Source organism: Mytilus californianus, unplaced genomic scaffold (assembly GCF_021869535.1).
Source record: "Mytilus californianus isolate M0D057914Y unplaced genomic scaffold, xbMytCali1.0.p SCAF_20, whole genome shotgun sequence".
Taxonomy (NCBI): Eukaryota; Metazoa; Mollusca; class Bivalvia; order Mytilida; family Mytilidae; genus Mytilus; species Mytilus californianus.
This window is the reverse complement of record NW_026262669.1, coordinates 9,653,504-9,671,247: the sequence shown is the minus strand read 5'-3', so window position 1 is coordinate 9,671,247 and position 17,744 is coordinate 9,653,504.

The window sequence follows — 17,744 nt, the reverse complement described above, 5'->3', positions numbered from 1 at the left end:
TTACTGAAACGGTCATTTTAAACTGAACAACTCTTAATTGCCTGAATTAACCGCAAGGAAAAATGTCAAGATCTTTTTCAGTTATTCAGTACGTGTTCAGTACCCTGATCCGCGCGGGAAATCCAGTACAGTTCAGTACTGACTCAGGTAATTAAGAGAAAACGCATTGCATTCGATCCAGTAGCGTCAAGAACGTTTTCGTACAAATCAGTACATCGATAAAATAGTTGTCTGGGAATTTTCAGTACTGTTCAGTGCCAGGTAAATCTTCCGATTTTGACATAAAATAGTTTGTGCAGATTTATAAGGTTTGTCTCCCTTCATTTGCGCTTGGACTCTAATTTTCAGTACATCAATGATATTGATTTCTTTCCGTGAAAATTACTTCTGCTTTGTTTAATTGTCCAAAAATGAAATATGTTTGAAAGTTAAATGGTTATAAATTACAATGTGGTTAATATAAATTACAATGAAAATGAAATCTGATGTCGGAATTGCGTATTTTTTTGTACTAATCTTTAATTTAACGACGGAAGCGGCTTTTGAATAAATGCAAACCTTTAAGCTCAGTACAATTCGGGTTCTACAATTTTAGAACTGTATATAAATAAATCTATAATTGTAAATATCAATTTTCTCTGTGACTATATAAATTTCATTCATTCACTTTTCAATTATATTTGTTTTATGTTTATTCGAGTACATGGTCATTAAATTTAAGTATATAAATCTGTTAAATGTGACCCATTAAATCAGCCCCATTATAAATATTGCAAATACGTCATAAAAACTTCAACTTGATTTAGAGTTTGACCCTATATGAATCTGTGAACAAATCAATCTATGACATATGATAAAAAATAAATATATAATACTAAAACTGTCCAAGACATTTTTGTTTCAACTTGTATATATAAAGATATAAAAAAATGAGGAAGACATTATGCACGTAATCGTAATCCCATTAAAAATATATTCAAAACACAGATTATATAATAAGTGGAACAAATTTGTATGTATGTATTTTTTCTCATTACACTATGATTCTTTTAAACAACTAAAAGATCTTTCATAATAAAAAATCAAACTTGAAGAGCATTTTGAAATTTAATTTTGTTTATATTTCTACTAATTTGTCTCTCTATTACTGTGCTGTGTATATTATAATTATGTATTTTACTTTGATGCAACCAGTTAGGATTGAATCCTATATAAATCCTTGAATCGATAGTATAACACTCATATAGTAAAATCAGGTAAGAAATACAGGGGAGATGTAGATGGCTATTGATCGCGATCGTTAATAAAATTTCATGTTTCTTGCGATCTATAAATATGACATTGTAGCATATAACATCGTCTAACCAAATACGTTCTCTGAAATAAATTATAAGCCCCCCCCCCCCCCCCCCCCTCCCCCCATGCAGTCCTTTTTAAAAAAATCCTTGATCCGCCCCTAAAATTAAATTCGTATGATTATTCCTATAGATGTATTACATGTAAGTTTTTTTACTCGACCCAAACACCCAAGATACCTAAATGAATATACACATTTCTTCAGAAATAATTTTTTATTTTTTCGTTTATACTGCAAGATCTCGGAAGTTTTGTTATTTTCTTGTCGGTGGACGAACGAACTGGTTGATAGTTGTCTCCTAGCTACCACATCTTCTTATTTATATTTAGAATAAGTCTGTCAATGCTAGTGGCCGTTTATAATTATTAACAATAATAATAGATAAATTTTCAGTATAAATAACCAACATATATCTTTTGTTTCAAGCTATCTGTTTATTTTCTCCTTGTAATGAGTTTGATTTGTTCTTTTAAGTGAAAATTACATAAAAATAGCATTTTTGAGGATTTACTTGGCAGTTATGTTGTTCAAATAGGTAAACGAATGTCCGGTATTTAAATTTTAACTGAGCAAATAGACTTTATCTATAATAATGTTTTTTTTATCCCGACATGCATTGTGAATTTAAGAATATATTGGGTGTACATCAATATGACAGCAACTCTACGACAACAATATCTAGAAGACATTTTAAGACCATTAACATAAGGCTTTAACAGTAGACAGGTGTACCGGTATAATGTATATATATATAAAACAGTCAAGAATTAATTAAACAGAAACAATCAAAGATCTTATACATTCGTCCTGAACATGCATGAAATAGTTGCCACTGTACGTTAAGCAATTATCAACCAATCATAGTTAGTATAAACCAAATTATTATATGCCGCATATTTAAACGAAAATCCTATGTCTCGAATTTATGTGCATTCCTTGCATTGTGCATATTTGATTATAACACGATAACACGTTTTAAAACTGTCTTTATTAAACACCCCCCCCCCCCCCCCCCCCCCCCCCCATTTGTAAATAAATTGTATCTTTTTTAATCTTTAAAATAAAATGTGCAAAAATGTATATAGCTTATAGATATATATATATATAGGGACATAGTATCATGTGACAGTAGTAACAGAACGTGTTCTATTTGCCAAAATGGACATATCGGAAACGAATATCACGAATTTCTTGTTTTCCCGGCTTTAGAAGATGAAAGTAAAAAATTGAGTGATACCAAACAAACTAATGTAGCAGACATAATGTTTTAAAATACACGACACTGTTGAACTTTAAAAACAATTTCATAAGATGTATACACAGTAAAACTACTCCTTCTTCTAGACCATAATTTCAACATATTTAAACACTGAAACTATTTCTTTAAACATCTTAATTTGCTTTATTTGTTTGCTAATATTTTATTTATTTTATCTACTTTTATTTATTTTATCTTTTTTTTTTCAATATTTTATCATGTTATGACATCTGTTATTTTGTATTCATGTTTTAATGGAAAAAAACTATATCTATCTGTACATTAGCATTGATTTTTTTAAAATTAAAAGTTAAAAGCTATATACATGTATACACAGATAACTTACAGCTGAATGTATTAAACATGTGGTCATAGCCGGAGGTGGACTTCCTGTGTATATGTGATTGGAATGGCAATTACCGTTTTTGTTAATTTGTTAAGACGACAGTCGTACGTGTATAGAGTCAGGGACACGTGTATATGTGTCTCCAAAGCTTGGTAGCACACTTGATAGAGTGAACCGACACGGATCACCAATTAAACACCGAACACCTAGACATGGTCAACTGCAGTATTCGAAAAATTAAAAACAAGTCTTAATCGATATACAGCACTTGGATTACTTTATATCGTGTTTCTTTGTTATATTTATCGTTAGCTATATTTAACATATTAAAACATTGGAATATGAATTTGACTATGTATAGGTCCTCTCAGAGACGAATGTAGGACAGAAAGTTACAGGACAAAAAGTCACGGACAAAAAGTCACAGGACAAAAAGTCACAATTCAGTTTAAGATTGTTTTTCTTTGAACAAGAAAAAACTAATTTAAAAAGAAATATTTTGTTTAATTTTTATAAAGCAACTTTGTAATTAAAATTTATGCAATAAATATTAATAATGATCAAATAATTGCTATGAAAACAAAATGTCAAAGAGGCTTGATCCTTAAATAGCTTCATGGTGCCAAGAAATAAATCCTTTGCACGATAAAATTTAATAAATTTTCATTTATCAAGGCTTATGAACAATTTCCTAAACTTAAAAATGAATATATGTAATAAAAAGAAAATATTTCAAGATCTTTCTCTTATATATTCAAACAATTGTCGACAAACTATTTGTGACTTTTTGTCCTGTGACTTTTTGTCCTATCAATTTTGTGACTTTATGTCCTGTAACTTTTTGTCCTGTGACTTTCTGTCCGTTTACCCTCAGTGACATATACAAGTATATACGGTGACCTATATTTTTTTTTATTTCTGTGTCATTTGGTCTCTTGCGGAGAGTTGTCTCATTTTGGCATAACATGCATTTTCTAATTTATTAGTCCTCTTTTCTTTTCATATAGCTTTGTTATTTCCAAGAACGGGATATAAGTGTTTTATATTATTCAATATCATTTCAGGTGACTTATAGGTCCATTGGGCCGGGTGTATTAATATTTTTCAAATATTATATGTTTATAATCTGTACATATTTACACATGTCACACAGGCACGCAAACTGTAAACCACAATTTGGCAATACTCCGTATAAAAAAATAGGAGCAAGAGCTCACTATATGAACGCTCACATACGGTTCTTGTTATACTATCGTGCACACAATTTTGAGAATGAAAATATGTTTTGATACTTTAACTTGTTGGACTTATTAATATGCATTCAATTGTTGACCTTAGCAATGTCTCTGTTTGGATTGAACCAGAAATACAATCATATCTTTACTTCGGACGAAAGCCCACTTTTCAAAAAAAAGTCAAAGTTATAAAAGTAATAATCAGGCTCATTGAAGTTTTTTCATGAATGAAAAAGGGTTAAATTTTCAAATATGTAACTCAAAATCAAAATTGGAAGGAAATCTTTAATGGATCGGGAATAAGTTTAAAGAACACGCGCTATAATAGAATTCCACAAAGCGCCCTTTGGATAGAAGTTGATGAAAGTCAGAATTACAAATCATTCAGATATGACATCATAGTGTAGAACGAAAAACATTGAAAATTGAGAATTTTTAGCCATCTTAATATCACACCTCCTCATCAAAAACCCGAATAACAATTAACGGTTTATTGTATAAACATACATGCCAAAGTACATGTATTTTAGCCTTAAGGTTAATAAAGTTTATTGAAAATAGAATGACCAGTATATCATCAGAGATCGATAGACTTGTTAATAATTGTATAATTTTTGATTTAAGGAGCAACCATTTAACTTCAAAAGGGGTGGGGTTAGGTTTTTTTCTGAGTAAAAACATTTTCATTTATTTTTCGACGCTTTCAATCAAATTATTTTTTCAATATTTAACATTATAAAAGATTTTAGAAAAAGCTCGATTCAGACTATTTTTTGTTTTTTTGTCATCTGACCAGAATATTTTTCTTCATCAAATTGAAGATCAGAATATTTGTTTAGGAAATAAAACATACCACCCTCTCCGGTCGTTCCTTCAAATTTGTCAAACTACTGTAATTTCTTCTCATTAATTATCTCGGACCAAAGCCTTATACCTCGTCTGGAGCTATTGTGGAGATCAAAGAAGCAATAAAACAAAAATTCAGTTTCCCGTCGAATATAGCAGTGATTTATTATTTTAAATTACATAAATGAAGTTTACGATTATTTATTAGAAAATTAAGGTACGACATGACTATACTATTGTTCTGTGCGTTTGGCATAGATGTAATTATATAATAAGTGTAAAAACGAAGAAAATCGGTTGGAAGAAAAAGATGTGTTCGTGACATGTTTGCAGTGTGCCTGTAGTTCAGTGGTTGTCGTTGGTTCATGTCGGAAGGCACATTTTGTTGTTGTTGTAAATTGCTTTGTTATACATTTAGATAATAAGGGTGTTATTTTTTTCGTTTGAATTGTTTCACTTTTATTTTTAATATAATTGCTTACATCCCCATCATTTTAACTCTGGTGGATAGTTGCTTTATTGATAATAATATACCACATCTCTTTATAAAAAATATTTAATATTATATACCGGACTTTTAAACTCATGTCGTCCTGATAGGCTTGAAATATTTGCGATTGGACGTTTGAAATAAGCAATCAATTTCCGTTGGAATTGCTTCATATTTTTCAAAATTGCTTACGTCCGCTTAATTTGAACTTTGATGAAAAGTTGCTTTCTTGGTTATAATTTATAGAAATTATTATATTATTATACCGGACTTTTTAATTCATGTCGTTCTAAAAAACATGAAATATTTCTCATTGGACTTTGAAATAAGCAACCAACAATCATGTCGGGCCATTTATTGCTGACTATATATACAGTATACTTTTGAATTTTGAGTCTTTAATTGCTTACCTACCCTTCATTCGAACTCTGGTGGATAGTTGCTTTAGGTAAACGGAGAGAAAGTCATGTTTATTGGCAATCATTTACCACATTTCCTTATTTCTATATTGTAATAACTGACTTTAAAACTGTGGACGTCCTGAAATTGCATGACATATTTGTCACTCGGTGTTTAAAATAACATATCAATCAATTTAAACTCGTGTTAAAAAGGGGAAAACCAGTTTCAATTTTTTTTTTGGGGGGGGGAAGGGGGTCTAGAGGATTTTAAATAAGAATATGGTTGCCTTGTGAGAGCTGAAAAAGCATGCTTAGCGACAGATCAAAATATTATTAAATGTGTAAAATCCTCCTGCCCACTACTCCGTGTTTTTGTGCGGCTAGTTCTTATTTTTAAAAATAAAAAAACGTTGATCACATAGCTCTTGTTCTATTATATCTGCATTCATTTATTTCTTATTTCGATTAAACGACACAATGTTTGTTATGTGCCTATGTCGTCTTATCTATCTTTTTAAAATGAAGAGGTAAAAGAGAGACAGATCTTCATAATGCCTGAAAATAAAGATTTTCGAATTAAGGGAAGCCTTACATAAACATGCATTTTTTTTCAACCAATTTGAAGTTTTTGAAGTTTTTTAACCATACATTATTCTTCCATATATATTAAATGTACTTTAAATGTAAAGAAAAGTTACAAAAAGCATACCACATGAGTATAAAATGGTCGATTTAGGCCGTAGCCCATATTTACATATAAAAATGCACACAGAGGCTATAAGAAATTGAAATTTGTTACTTTTTGCTCATTTCTATGCTAAGATGTCATGATACAAGAAGTCTAATTGCAAAAGGACTCTTGAATTTAAATTTTTTTGGCAGACAGTATGGTCTGATGACCAGTTTTTCACTTTTCAATGGAAAACTTGCATGTAGTTTTAGTCTCATTTGGCATATATTTGAACCACTTACTATCCTAAAGAAGAAAATTATGGTAGCATATGAAATGAATAGGGTGAACTGATCATTGTAAAGTGCTTTTTTTACAGATTTAGTGAAATATTTGTGATGGACTACAGATTTTATGTACAAAGCTCTTCACATTTCACATACATCAAACAGGCCGTTTAACCAGGGACATAAATACAAATATTCTGCACATTTTTTCTGTGATAATCTACTTTTCTCTAGATTCCGAGTTCACAAATGGTTAATTAAATTTGATTTAAGCATAGAAACACAAATATCAGGAACATAAAAAGCTGTCAGATAGAAAGTCAGCATGGCTCTTAGGCATAAAATGGAAACTGCTTTAAAATGCTTATTTTAGCCGTATAATGCCAAAATTGGACATTTTAACAGAATTTCTATCAAACAAAGATGTAAATCCTTTACTTTTATTGAGTTTGACAAATTGAAACCAGCAAACCATTCAGGAAAGTTGCCAAAGTACAGAATCTACATTTACGGAATTCATCTCTTAGGCCCGAGAACACAGTTATTTCGTAGTGCATTTCTTTTAGACAATAAATTCAAATTAAAAAAATCGCACCTGCTCTATCTCAAAAAGATTTTTACAGTGTAGTGTACTACTATTGATACAAATAATATCAAAATTATAGAAACTTCTACCAGCTCTTACTCAAAATATTGACAGTTCTGTGTTAAGGGGGGCTACAATTCAGTTTGACAGCTTCAGACATTCTAATTTTTGACCTTTTTTAACTGGACCAAATCACTACTTAACATAAAGATTCAGCACCCAATTCTTTTTTAACATGTAATTTCATCCCCTTACTTAATATTTCATGCATAAAATATCAAGAAATAAATTGGGAAAGTGTATCAAAAAAAAATGCAAGTTATACACTGTTCACACTAGGGACTATATTTGTAGACAACGAAAACCAAAGGACGATAACTGTGTCCTTGGACCAGATCAGGAGGTTTTTAATCGACATTAATTTTGTTGTAAATGTAACCGTGTGCTGTAAAAATGGTCTTTTAAAGTGTGTTTTCTTCAACTTTCCAACCAATTTATTATGTTTATAGTACCCTTGTACTTATAAAGTTTCTCCATCTTTATATTCTACATGTTCAATCTAACATTGTTTTTTTCCAGTATGTTCTTTAAATTTTTTACTTCATATTCTATAAAACAATCATTGCAACCAGAACATTTGTTTAGCTGTCTGCAAATAGTTTTTATTTTTTTTTTTCTCTTGCAAATAGTTTTTATTTGCAAACTCAGAAATTCATTCTATCTGTAAAGTTAGGGTCATAGTTATTATATAAATTTCAATTTAAGCCTTAAAAGGAAGTATAGAATCCTCAAATAATTTTCAAATTATTATTTTTTTATTTGTCCTAAGACATTTAAAATCATTTAATAACCATCCTTTTATGATTATTTGTTCAATTTATATTTTATTTATATTCTTTTAAAAATTTTCATTATTAAAAGGAAAGTAACTTAAAACAGGATAAATCAAGGGAAGTAACCCAATAAATACACAGTTTTTGTTACACAACGGCAGTTAGCCTGAGGTAAAAATCGTTGTTTACCAGTATGTTTGACACCCAAGCTGACAAGTGAAGCCATATAATTATGCATGTTAATTGATTTACAGGTAAGATATAACTTCAGGTAATGTCAGTTACACCAGATGCCTGAGATGTTATGTTGGGCAGAAATTTTTCATTCATGAAAAATTTCATACACGGGATTTTTTCAACGGGAGGTCGGGAGGAGACCCCTGAAAACGGGATTATTGTACTCCCGTCGGGAGGTTCACATGTATGCCTATTCAAACCATATCATTATTATTTGCTTTTATATATAAATCAGAAATAACCAATTTAAAATGGAAAATGTTAAAGAAAAAAAAGGAACAAAAAAATCCCCCCCCCCAATTTTTTGAACCCCCTTATGATTCATCGCCCCCAAACTCAATCCCAGCTTTCTCTTTGTGGTATGGTACCTTGCAGTACAATTTCAGAGAGATTCATACACTTGAACACAAGTTATTGTCTGGAAACTAGAAAAATGCTTGTTTTTTGGCCCCTTTTTGGCCCCAAATTCCTAAACGTTTAGGGCAATTACCCCCAAACTCAATTCCAGCTTTCCCTTTGTGATATGGAACCTTGCAGTACAATTTCATAAAGATCCATACACTTACACACAAGTTATTGTCCTGAAACTAGAAAAATGCATGTTTTTTTTGCCCTTTTATGGCCCCTAATTACTAAAATTTTGAGGGAAAAACCCCAAAATCAATCCCAGCCTTCCCTTTGTGATATGGAACCTTTTAGTACAATTTCATAAAGATCCATACACTTACAAACAAGTTATTGTCATGAAACTAGAAAAATGCTTGTTTTTTGCCCCTTTTTGGCCCCTAATTCCTAATATTTGGAGGAAATTACCCCAAAAATCAATCCCAGTATTCCCTTTGTGATATGGAATCTTGTAGTACAATTTCATAAAGATCCATACACTTACAAACAAGTTATTGTCATGAAACTAGAAAAATGCTTGTTTTTTGCCCCTTTTTGGCCCCTAATTCCTAAAATTTGGAGACAATTACCCCCAAAATCAATCCCAGCATTCCCTTTGTGATAAGAAACCTTGTGGTACAATGTCAGAGAGATCCATACACTTACACACAAGTTATGTCTGGAAGTTACAAAAATGCTTATTTTTGGCCCCTTTTGGCCCCTAATTCCTTAACTGTTAGTACCATAACCCCCAAAATCAATCCCCACCTTCCTTTTGTGGTATTGAACCTTATGGTAAAATTTCAATGAGATCCATTCACTTAAACTAAAGTTAGAGTGCGAAAACTAATGTGTATTCGGACGACGACGCCGGACGACGACGACGACGCCGGACGACGACGACGACGACGACGACGCCAACGTCATACCAATATACGACCACAAAAATTTTTTTGCGGTCGTATAAAAATCTGAACTCTTTTTTTCAAGTAGTCACTGAACCATGAAAATGAGGTCAAGGACATTGGACATGTGACTGACGGAAACTTCGTAACATGAGGCATCCATATACAAAGTATGAAGCATCCAGGTCTTCCATCTTCTAAAATATAAAGCTTTTAAAAAGTTAGCTAACGCCGCCGCTGCCGGATCGCTATCCCTATGTCGAGCTTTCTGCGACAAAAGTCGCAGGCTCGACAAAAACTAAACATTGACCAATGAACCATGAAAATGAGGTCAAGGTCAGTTGAACAATGCCAGGCAGACATGTACAGCTTGCAATCCTTCCAATACAACAAATATATTTGACCTATTGCTTATAGTATTAGAAAAACAGACCAAAACACAAAAACTTAACACTGAGCAATGAACCATGAAATTGAGGTCAAGGTCAAGTATAACCTGCAAGACTGACATGTACATCATAAAATATTTCCATACACCAAATATAGATGACCTATTGCATATAGTACAGTGTTCTCCCCAGATATTTTGGATAGCATCACATTTGGCGTAAAAAAAATAAACTGTATTTTTTTTCAATGTCATTTGTCGCGTCGCGGTGATGCTCTATTTCCTTTATGGTGTATATTTCATATTGTTCAATTCATAACTGAGAATACAATTAAAATATAACCATGATAACAGTTGTTTAAGTTTATGTTTTCTATATTCATTTATAGTTACTGTACAGAATTATTGTTTTCCTCTTGGGCCATATAACAATATATGTGTGGTTCTAGCAGAGACATATAATACAATATATGTCTCTGGTTCTAGTTACCCTACCTACCCAACTAAATGACTGAGTGAATGGTTTATTATAGTGCAACTTTTATATATATACAATACTAAATATCAAGTAAAAAAAGAGAAAGTATCATATAGCAATAAAATTTCAATTAAAAAAAATTTTTCATGTCTAAAAATTCATTGTTTCATGGTACTCAATGAATTAGTCCCAGTTGCTTCTTTATATCAAGGTGATAGATATTTTTAACAAAGTTATCTAACAAATAGTCTGTCAATGCATAGTTTTCTCTTTTTGGTATATTTTTTTCTGTCTGCTGTGCCATTTGTGCATCTGTAGTTATTATCGTAAAAATGCGGATTTTTGTCATATCTGGTCCGGTTCCGATCGGTAGTTTACACAAAAGTAGTCAATGGCGGCCGAAGAAAAATTAACGAAAATAAACAATGTTTGACAAGAGATTGGGAACGAATGTGACGCTTTTGATGTATTAAATAGATGAAACATAAACTTAAGCCAACTTATTTAGCCCAAAACCGATATGTTCGCTCTCGATTAACAAGCAGTACCGGCGGAAGAGAAAGAAAGTAATTTTATGAAAGTTGTAAAAATAAACGACCAAACCTCATTTTTAAAGAGAAAAATCTTTTGTATCTTTGAATTTCCGTAATGCAAAACGTAGATTTCGAATTGTTTTATGATTACATTTTTTCCATGTCTTAATTTGCGATTGCAGACAGACCACGTGGTATTAATCATGCCACATGTGTCAGTTTGGGGTATTCGTATCCAAACAGTTATCACCCAAAGGGCAATTAACACCTATTTAATCACTCTTAAATGCCTCTATTGTCCGATTTGAAGGGATTACACTTAAAGGTGATCTAATTTTTATGATCATACGCGGTAATTAGATGAAAGTTCAAAATTTAGGACATGGATTTACGATATAAAAACAAGAAAAATAGCATCCTCAAAATAATTATAGCGTCGCGGAAATTATTATAGCATCACGGGAAAAAATAAAGCGTCGCGGTACCGCGACGCTAAAACGGCCTGGGGAGAACACTGTAGTATTAGAAAAAAAGACCAAAACTCAAAAACTTAACTTTGACCACTGAACCATGAAAATGAGGTCAAGGTCAGAAGACACCTGCCAGCTAGACATGTACACCTTACAATCATTCCATACACCAAATATGCTAGACCTATTGCTTCTAGTATCTGAGATATGGACTTGACCACCAAAACTTAACCTTGTTCACTGATCCATGAAACGAGGTCGAGGTCAAGTGAAAACTGTCTGACGGGCATGAGGACCTTGCAAGGTACGCACATACCAAATATAGTTATCCTATTACTCATAATAAGAGAGAAATTAACATAACAAAAAATCTTAACTTTTTCTTCAAGTAGTCACTGAACCATGAAAATGAGGTCAAGGACAATGGACATGTGATAGATGGAAAGTTCGTAACCAGTCAGGGGACTTATTTAAGTAGCAAATTCGAAGTTTTGTCACAAATTGTGATTTTGTAGTTTAACGAAAAATTTTTAACACATAGGTTTAGATATCTTTTCATTAGTAAAATTGAAAAAAAATGCACTTTTTGCTTCTTTTAAGCAGCAAGAATTATGCCTTTGATGCAATCATTTAGCTGCAAATTCTATTTTAGTTGAAAAAATGCTATAAAAATGGCTTTACATAATTAACTGATACTTTTTTAACAGATTTTTCCCAGCAGTGGGAGTACTTTTCCTGTAAAATTCAAGGTTTCATCTTATAGATTATGTACTAAAATTCTACTGTTCGCGATCAAAATTTCACTGTTCGGGGGTGTTGAAATTAGTGGGGGTTATTAAAAAAATTATACTTAAAGAAGTGATTTTTTGGAAGGAAATTGAGGTATGATACTTAAGTGATTTTATGTCATTATCCTAGATTTAGTACAAGGTCATCACCTGACATGACCCTGTCATCCTATCAACACAGATTTTGGTTCTGATAATTTTAGCAACATAATTAGTCCCTGGATCATTAGTATTCTATATTTAAAGCTACAATAAAATTAAATCACTTAGTCTAGTGATTAATTTGTACTACTTAAATGGGTGATTATTAAAGAAAGACAACTCTTACTTCCAACCTTTATGGACATAATGTTACTTGAATCAGTGATTTAGAAAATCACTCATTTAAGAAAGTCCCCTGACTGGTAACATAAGGCATCTATAAATATCTGTAATAACACATGCAAGATATTTTCTGTAATAACCCTATAGAGTTATATTCCTGACTGTAGTTCATAGATATAAGAAGATGTGGTATGAGTGCCAAGTCAAAATGCCTATTCAGTGACCTGCGAGCTAAATCAAAGTAATGCTTCTCTCTGAACTGCATTTATAAATAATTCAACTCTTAGCCTACTTTATTAAAACAGTGCTGGAAATTGAGATTGAGGATACTAATAAATAATGATCAGGCCAAATAAAAATATGTGTGTGGTTTTACCTACCCTACTTTTAAGTCTTAATAGCCTACCCGAAAGATTTTTTTGTCATTTTTCATTAAGCACTGTTTAAACAGTCAGAATGTAATCCCTAAGTCTACATGTAACAACCCTAACTTATATATAGATGTATCTGTCGCTTATTTACGATGGTATAGACCTTTTCCTTTTTTATACGCCCGTCAAATTTTTGACGAGACGTATTATGGTATACAAATGTCCAGTGTCCGTCCGTCCGGCGTAAACATGTCGCACCGTAACTTCAGAATGACTTATCCAAATTTCATGAAACGTACCATAGTTGTTTCTTATGATGGTCAAACGATCTGTATACTTTTTGGTGAAAATAAGATTAAAACTTTTCGAGTTACGGGACTTAGTAACTAAAACAGGTGTGTGTTTTTTTTCACATGTCGCGCCGTATCTCAAAAACAGATTATGAATATTGCTCAAAACTTTACACACTTCTTAATTATATTAACCTTAAGATCTGTATACTTTTTGGTGATGATTCAAAATTTTATTTTTGAGTTATTGAGTATTTTGTAAAAAAAGGGGGAGGGGTTTTTCACATGTCGTGCCGTATCTCAAAAACGATTTATGATTATTGCTTAAAATTTTACACACTTCTTAGTTATATTAATCTAAAGATCTGTATACTTTTTGGTTTTGATTCAAAATTTTATTTTTGAGATATTGATTTTTTTTTTAAAGGGGGGTTTTCGCATGTCGCACCGTATCTCAAAAAAAAAATTCACACACAAGACGACGGGCGTATCATGCGCTCATGGCGCAGCTGTTTATTAAATTCATGAAATTAAAACTTCTGTATCAATTGGACAAACATAATAATAATAGACTTATCTAGCATTCTAGCATTCTAAGTTGAGGCAAATATATTTGAAGAAATGTATAACTCATGAAAAAGTCACAACAGATTATCCCCTTGTACATGCATGTTGTAGAGTAATAATTACTGAACAATTATTAACATGACAATCCATGAACCTGGCTATCATGTCTATTGTGTCTATCAGTATCAATTTAATTTTAAGTACATCATAATTGGTTTAAATTCAGCCATCATGGCCATTGAGCATGTTGAGTTGGCGATTTCTTCTTTCCTGGCACAAGTTTTCTACCTAACTATATATATAGTTTTTTATATGAATCATGCATTTATAGAAATAAGTCAAGCGTATTATGTTTAAAAATATACAATATACTTGGATAAACTAATAATAAAATAAAAATAAGGAGATGTGGTATGATTGCCAAAGAGACATCTATGCACTAAAGTTCAAATGAAGTGGATGGAAGCAATTATAGGCAACTGTACAGCCTTCATCAATGAAAAAATCAATACCTTATATATAGTCATGATGGTAGGCTATAAAGGGTTCCCACCAAGGGTCTGGAAACAATCATATTTGCCAGACATGACCGAATCTAAAATCTATACCTGTATACATGCTATAAGTCCTAAATGACAGATTTGGATTTGGGACAAATTTTATTTTTTTACAATAATTTTGGTCATTTTGTTGAGATCCGATTAAAGAGGAATTTAATCGCCATTTTGAACTTGTTTTTTTTTTATCCTTTTCCTGTAATAAAACTGCCACTCCAGTATAGAATTATAATCCTGAGGGTCCTCCTAATAACTATATATTAATGTCTTTTTATTACATGCTTTGGACAAATTTTTTTTACAGTATATGAGGCAAATAAAATTTTATATTTCAAGAGCAACTTCTACAAAAATGCAGCTATAGATATTTGTGGTAAAAATCATTTTTGAATTTGAAGCGGAGCAGGAAATTTGGAAAACCTGTATTCTGGTGGGGACCATTCTGATGTCATACATGTAAACATGGTAAATGAAGCACATCGTCAATGTCATAAACATGGCCAAATAGAGTCAGTGACTAACTGTACATGTATATCAAATATGAATATGGTCAATGATATTTGACATGTTTGACTGCCTAAATATCAACACTAAAAATTGTGTCAGACATCACACCTGTAAGCACTGTTAAAGTTGACATTCTGTTGTGAATTTATGGCTTGTTTACTTCTAATCGTTTCACATAGAGTGTACTCCAAAAATATCTTATTGATGCTTAGTATATAATATTATAACATGAATAAATCACAGTATCACAATTACCATGATTACATGTAAATACATATTCAGGATGAAAAAATGTTAATGAAATATGAACATTAACCCTGCTTTGAACATTTTGAACATTTACCAGATTGACATGCTGAGCTGGATTTTGTATGTGCTAGTTCAGGTACAGTATATACAGTTGGCAGGAAAAAACATTACTATTTAAAGAAGTTATTATGACTGCACGAACAAGTCTTCTCTTACTCCTTGATGCCAGGTGTTTTTATGGAGAAATTTGCAAGTCTCTGACTATGAATATTGTTTACATACAGTATATATATCATTCTGACAGTTCTGTCTATGTCCAAAAGTTAAATATAAAAGTAAGAAAATGTAGTATGTTAGCCAACAAGAAAATTCTCCATCAGAGACCAAATGATGTAGAAGTTAGCAACTATTGGTCACCACAATCACTGTCAATCTTCAACAATGAGCAAAACCTATACCCCACTGCAAAGCAACAACTATAAATTGTACCAAAAATGAAAGTTTGTTAATTGGTTGAAAACCATTTTTTTTAGATAAAATATATAAAACAATTTATTTTTTGCACACTCACTCACTAGTCAGTATTTCATTTTCATCTTATATCTGCAAAACTGCATAAATATATTTTCTCTAATGACTCCGGAAGGAAAGTGAAAAATGATATAACTTAACAAAAAAGTCAAATATACATTTAATCAGAATAGAATGATCATTTCAAATGAATAGAGAAGTAACTGTTAGCACCAGTAATTAAGGTAAAGCTATCATGTTTGTCAGACTCTATTAGAAATGTTTCAAATTTGTAAATAAATCTAGAACGTATGTTTTGGAAGATCTCTATAGCTAACTGGCGAGTTTGCAAACAGAAAGATATGTAGTTGTGACATATTGGGAAATAATTAATACATGTAGCAAAGTTTTTCATCAGACATTTGCAAGGAAGACACTGAAGTTAATATTGCATTTGTATAATTAACATGTTATGACCATTGATGACTTCACACCAAAACATTTCACGGTACTTCTTGAAATAAGTCACTTGAAGCAAAATAGCGTGTTTTAGGACAAAAAGTGTTTTACTACATCTATCACACAGAACATAGTGTCCGATACTTTTGTCTCTTCTTCTTCTTCCAAATACTGCCCACATACAACATGATGAATGGTCTCTAACTGAACAAGAGAAGGAAATAACAGTGTGCTTGTTTCCTTAGCCAAAGGCTTAAGTGCAGACGATAAGCCCCAGTACATGATAGTGTGGTACACAATATTGTTTGATTAATATAAAAGCAACAAAGCCATCATCATAGTTTATACATGGATCAATTGTCCATTAATAGATATCTAAAGTTGCCACTGCAGTTTTCACAAAATTTACACTTGTGTACTAGCGAAGAGATTTTAGAAATTGTATGATTTTACATATATAACGCAAATATTTCGATGCTTATGTTTAAAAAAACTAAGGGTGTTGATTTCTAAACAGCTGTATACACCCCCTCCTTCTTTGATGAAAATGCTTGGTAGATGTTTGTCGGTATTATTTTGCAAACAAACATTCTTGTACAGCTCAGGATTATTTTTAACTAAAGAAAGTTAACGTATCTTCAAAGAAATGTACTTACGTTACTTCTTGAAATGCTATCAGACTATTGTATGTAAATATTATTAAATGACAAATGGCGCGAATTAATAGCGTGGGTATTTTCGGAAGCTATCGGGACTCTTCATCATTATAACAGTAACGAATGACCAACGCCGAATACGAAAGTCTTTCATTCTTAACATAGAAAGTCGATTTGATTTTTGTTATTTCAATAAAAAAATAATTTATCAATAATTTTCACTCTTGCTATTTATATCAAAGATTTTAAAGTAAGTTTCTATGCAAATCATTGTTTTATTACAGTAATAATCACGGAACACATACACCATGTAAACATATATTTATACATATATTTATTTGTTTATTTAAACATTCATTGTTATTATCTTATAAATAATTATTTTTCGATTTCTTTTAAGATCCTCTGCTTGTCAAAGGGAAGCAATCCCTGTATTGTTCTATTGCACTGAACGGTACTAGACGTTTAATCTATCGATGTACTGATTTGTACAAACACGCTCTTGACGGTACTTAATTAACTGCTAGTGATCGTTTCTTAATTACCTGAACCAGTACTGTCCGATACTTGATCGCTCGCGGTAGCCAGTGCACTGAACATGTACTGAACGACTGAAAAAGATCTTGACATTTTTCCTTGCGATGAATTCAGACATTTAAGAGTTGTTCAGTTTATAATGACCGTTTCAGTAGTGAAAACAGTTACTAGTGTTGGGATTCATGTTTAATACCAAATCGTTGCTTTTATGTTTAACGTCTTTCA